The following is a 5,428-nucleotide window of genomic DNA, read 5'->3' as shown; positions in this document are numbered from 1 at the left end:
CCTTTGGATCTCACCGGTTTCACCTTTCCCTAATTCCCCTCTATCTGCTAGCTCTGGCTGCACCAACTTTCGCCAACGTTTGTCTAGTTCTTCCACATTTCTGGCCTTTGTGCTCAGTGCCTAGAATGCCTTCCCTCCCTATTTTTAATCCAGTGAACTCCTACTCATCCTTCAAGACCCAGCCCAGATGCCCTCTGACTCTTCCCCAAGCTGAGCTGGTTGTTGCTTCCTCAGCACCTGGCCAGGACCTCACCAGCACCCCTCTCAGAGTCCTTACCCACTGCATAGATCACCTGCCATCTACCTCTGTCATATTCTTCCAACCATGACTCTGAGCTCCTCCAGGAAGGGACCTTGACTTACCCTTGAACCTGCAGCAGGTTCTAAAGAACTAGCACTTACTAAGTGCTCACTATGAGCCTAGGCGCTTTGCTGACGTTTTTTCATGTACACCTTACAACTCTCCTATGAAGCAGGCATTGAACATCCCCATTTTACAGATGAAGAAACTAAACTGCTTGAGTTAAAATAGCTGACAGGTGATGTACCCTACTCCAGGTGCTTGCTACTTACTTGAGTAGATCTGAGTTCTTCTATGAGAGTGACCTCCTGTTCACAGAATGGCACTCAGCTCACGGCCAGGCGCCCGTCCTCCTTTCTGGACACTGCTCTTCCCCGACCTGGGGACCACTCTGGTTCCTCCCCAGCAGCTGTGCTTCCTCGTGTTCCTCTCCTCTCAGTGACCTTTTCTCTAGCCCCATGCAGCCGGGCTCAGGGTGGATGGAGCAACAAGCACGTGGGGATTGGCAGGTGGCGGCGGGGGTGGGGGGAGTTGTGGGAGTGCGGGGGAGATCTCTGCAGCTGCAACTTCCTGGGAACCTTGGCCAGGATGTCTTCTGACAATCAGCACCTACCCCAAGGAGAAGAGAAGTGACCTAATTCACAGTCTTGCTTCCTCTTCCTTCGGGGGAGGGTGTGAGAGGTCCGGGTGCAGGCAGCAGGTTTGTGTGTGTGTGGGATGGGTAAGTGGGGTGCAGGTCGAGGGCCCCTTGTCCTCCACTGGCTGGGCTGGGGGTGGACCCTGCAGGGAGGGAGCTCCTCCCGGGGACCCGCACCTCTGGGGACTGCAGGCAGGGTCAGCCTGGTACCGGGGCCGCAGAAGACGTCACACTTTCCATCCTAGCTCCACCCCCTCCCCCAAATAAACATCCCTTGAGCTTTGAGGGCACTGCCCAGGGCTTCCTCAGAGGCCGCTGGCTTCTGAATGAAAGGCCTGATTGAGCGGCTGCTGGAAAGGAAAACAGCAGCCAACACGGGTGAACCTATAAAGCCCAGAGTGTTTATTTTCACTCCCAAACCCTAAACCAAAGCAGCTTCTCCCCTGGAACTGACCCTGGGGTGGCTGGAGGCTGTGCGTGGCCACTGGCTGGCATTTCTCAGAGGAAACTCCTGTGTGAATCAGGAATGTCTGGGGTCTGGGGAGGGTCCGGCACAGAGTCTGTCGCTGGTGTCGTCTTCCAGCCTGCCTGCTGGCGTCTGCAGCCCAGAGGGCTCTCCTTGGGAAGTGCTCTGACCTTGCTGCCCTGGGCTTTTCCCCAGCGGGGCCCCCATGACCCTGTGCTGTGCCCTCTGCTAGTCCCTTGTATGGTGGGCCTTGGGGCTGCCGCAAGACCAGTGCTCTGTCTATTTCTTCTCCTTGGCTGAAGGTGTGGGGGACACAGAGGAATTGTCCAGGAAACACTTGTTGAATAACACTGAACTCGGTCGGGGAGGGAGGCTTGTGGAGACACTGCCATCCAGGCTGCCTGAGGATTTTGCCTTGGGTGGGGTTTGAGTGGAGGCCTGGCATCAATTCTCTGGACCACTGGGAAGGGCGAGTGTGGCCTGTGCTTGTGTGCTTATGAGTGTGTGTGGCCAGCATAGTGATTAGGTAGAAAAAATGTGAAATGATGCTTAATTCAAATGGCTTCTCTTACATTGGGATAGGGTGGCCACTGCTGGGTGAGCATCTGGAATACAAACTGGATCTACTTTGAACAGAAAAGATAGGTCTCCAGAGGACTTAGAAATCACTTGTCCTCAATGCCGTACCTACTGGGCAGCATTGTGGCTCTGAACAGCGGTCAGAGCTGAGTTGTTCTTCCCTGTAGACGGATAATTCTCAGAGGGGATCGGGGAGTGCGCTGCCTCCTTTGCCCTGTTATACTCCAGGGAATTCTGCTTTGCCTCGACCCCCAGCCGGCGACCACCGGTGTGGTTTGAGGGAGCCATAAGCTCTGCTTACAGAGCTGCCGCCAGGAGGGAGGACCCTTGGGCAGCTCACATTCCAGGGCATGGCCCTTAGCTTGAGGCACCCAGAAACTCCTCCTTGAGAGTCTCATGGGTCAGTGGGCTCAGGGGCCCCACTTGGTTAACAAAGAAGATGAGAGAAGGCTAGTAGGTCAGATGCCAAGTTATTCATTTATGGGGGTAGAGTGTCTGCCAAGAAAGCAGAAGGTCCTGTACCCTCTTTGCCGGCCTCATGGTTCCAGGGAGGTCAAAGCTGTGTGCTAGTTGGGTGGTCCTGAGGAGCGTTGCTGCCAGGCCAGGCCACAGTGAGGTCTGGTGAACCATGGCTGCCCCACAGCTGAAGTCGCCTCGGTGGGGACCAGTGCTTTCGTCTCCCCCGGATTCAGACTCTGGCTTGGGTGGGGCTGGGGAGCCCTTGCTTGTGGGCTTCCTCTGTCTGGACTCCAGTCTGAGCCCGCCCCCTCTTCTGGAGCACAGCTTTCTGTTAAGTTTGGCTCTGGCTGGGGGAGTTCTCCCAATGAGCTTGAGAAGCTGTTTTCCAAGGTGTGCTGGAGGCTTGTGAAATGCTCCGCTTAAAAAGGGTTCCTGAGAGAGAGAGACTGGGAAACACTGCACACTTGGCGATTTACAAATCATGGTGGCATTGAAGGCTGGGGTGGCTGCAGGAAAGGAGTCTGCTGAACGTGTTTAAGCGTTCCTTCATTCCCCCGAGAACTCGCCTTGCGAAGAACACATTTTGGGGAACTCTGCTGGACAGGATTCAGCCCAACTCACTGAGCACGAGTGCAGGACCGTTTGTGATCTGCCCGCCTGCGTCCTCCTCCCTGGGGCCCGGGGTGCTACCTTCCTCCCCTCAGACAGACTTGCTGTTCCCTGAGTGCTCTTTGGTGCTTTTGCCAGTGCTGTGCTGGGTGCCTGGCCGCCCCCTTCTCTTTGGCCCACCTTGGTTACCTCCTTATTCTTGAGACTCGGGGTAGGAGACCGCCTTTGGGGGTACTGACTTGACGCCACCAGACTCCAGGGCGTACCCCCACCCCTAGCGCCTTGAACACTCCGCTGTGAAGCTGCACATTGCTTTGTGTTGTAACTGATGTTTAGTTACCACTTCCAAGCAGCAGTCATGATCTTAAGAGCCCGGACTGTGTCTCGTACACCTTCATATTCAGAGCACTGTGCTTACCTACCATATGCGGGTCAGTCAGTAACTGTACGTCGGACGAATGACGGATTGCAGGTAATGCTGGAGTGAACATCTTTGTTCATATAGCTTTTTGGTTAATTTGGATGATTCCCAGAACTATGGGAAACAGGGTGTAAACAGTTTTATGTTTTTCAGGGCATACTGCCTGATTGCTTTTCTAAAGGGTTGCTGGATTGCTTCCAGCAATAAAGGAGAGTACCTATTTCGTCAAATATTTGCCAACACTGGGTTTTATAAATCTAAACAATTTTTCTTAATTTTATAGGAAAAATACTGCTGCATTGCAGTTTTTGTTTGCATTGCCTTGATTACTGGCAGTCTACTCCACCCTGTCTTAAGGGCCCTTTTCCCGTGTTCGTGGCAGGTAGAAAGTGCACTGACTAGGAGTCAGGGAGTCTGGTCCCAGGCACCTGTGAGTAGGGGTTAGCGGTCTTCCTGGGGCCAAACTCCCTCTTCTGACAAGGGGTATGATGACACCTGCCCTGTGGTCTGAGCGGTTGGAGGGAGGGCCCATGAGGGAAGCTTAGTGTATTGTGACTGCAGAAGGATCCTCCTTGGAGCTCCAGGAAGGTCTGAACAGCAGAGATCAGGCATAGGGCTGCAGGTCCAGCAGTCACCTGCCTGGGGCCTCCTGTGGTGGTGGAGTCCAGTAGAACCCTTGTGTGCTCTTGGCTGGAGCTCCCAGGGCAGCCTGTGGTCCTCACAGAGCTCCGATCCAGCTTCAGCGCCAGCGGTGCTCCGTGTGGCTTGGCAGGTGAGGCCGGAGGGCTGATGCTGGCCCTCCCCTACTGGAGTGGCTCTGGGAAGAGCTGGCCTCTCCCCTCCCCTCCACCTCTCCTTGGGATCTGCCTCTCCATCCTCCTGGCTTTCCTGGAAGAGTCTTGTGTCTGTGCATCCGTCTGGCTTCCCTTCATCTGACCACCTTGCTTCAGCAACACCCCACCCCCCTTGTTTCTCTTTTTTTGAGGGGCTGGGCCTTGTGTGGGGAGAGGCCAGGCCCCAGCACACAGTAGCCCAGTGTCTGAGGCCCCAGGCCTCCAGGCCTGCTCCTTACAATGCCTTTGTTGTGTGTTCCCCCCCGCCCCCCCCCCCCCCTCGGGGCTAGTCCAACCGCCCCCGCGCAGCCTCCCCAACTCAGTCCCGGAAGGGGGGGCTCAAGGACTACGGTCCCCCGCCCCCGGCGGGCGGGGCGAGCGTGTGGGTCTGGGTGATTTTTGTTTGAAAGCCACCCCCTCCCTTTCCCCCAGTGCTGAGCTCATTGCCTGCGCTGATGGGGCTGCTGGAAGGAGTCGCCTGCTCGGGGGCCAGCGTGGGGGGCGCTGCCAACACCAATACAGCGTGCATGGCCGCCACAATGTGCAATTGTGATCTTTGTGTAAACGCGGTCGGTCTGGGGCCCGCGCGCTTATAAAAATAAAGCCTTGGGAAGCACAGGGGGCGGGAACAAAAGGGCCTTTTTCGCTGGCTCTCGAATATGGTTTTATTTATCGGAACGCGCCCTCTTTTTCTTACTGGAACCGGGTAGAGGTTCTCTGCCGAGCTTGGAGCTGATGGTATCACAGCCAGACGGTTTCATTAAATGCACAGACGCCGCTGGGCCCTGCCAGGGCCAGGAAGGGAACGGCTTGGGCCAGCCCTGCCAGGCTGGTGCATGGGAAAGGAGAGCCCCATGCCAGGGAGGCTCCCACCAGGTGGGCGTGGCAAGATGTGGTGGGCATGTCTCCCCTGCCCCTTCTTCTGCCAAGGGCCTCCCATTGCCCTCTTCTACCTCCAGAATCAGGTTCAAAACCAACTTCCTACAGGAAGCCCTCCCAGATTGACCCCAGTTTGTTTTTGTGCCTGAAGGCTGGCAAGCTGGTCCTAGCCTGGTGGCTGCCTCCTGTTAGGCAAACCCAGCATTGTTCGGCCAGTGAGTGCCCGTAGCTTCTGTTTCCTAAC

General features: G+C 56.0%; 1 protein-coding gene across 14 annotated transcripts in view; it reads left to right on the top strand.

The window, feature by feature from the left end:
- The window catches only part of DYSF (dysferlin), a 229,745-nt gene that overhangs the window by 134,377 nt on the left and 89,940 nt on the right, over positions 1-5,428 (top strand). The window lies entirely within an intron of this gene.

This window comes from Lipotes vexillifer, unplaced genomic scaffold (assembly GCF_000442215.2).
Source record: "Lipotes vexillifer unplaced genomic scaffold, Lipotes_vexillifer_v1.1 scaffold253, whole genome shotgun sequence".
Taxonomy (NCBI): Eukaryota; Metazoa; Chordata; class Mammalia; order Artiodactyla; family Lipotidae; genus Lipotes; species Lipotes vexillifer.
Note: the sequence above shows the minus strand (reverse complement) of the source record. Positions and strands in the feature narration are given on the sequence as shown.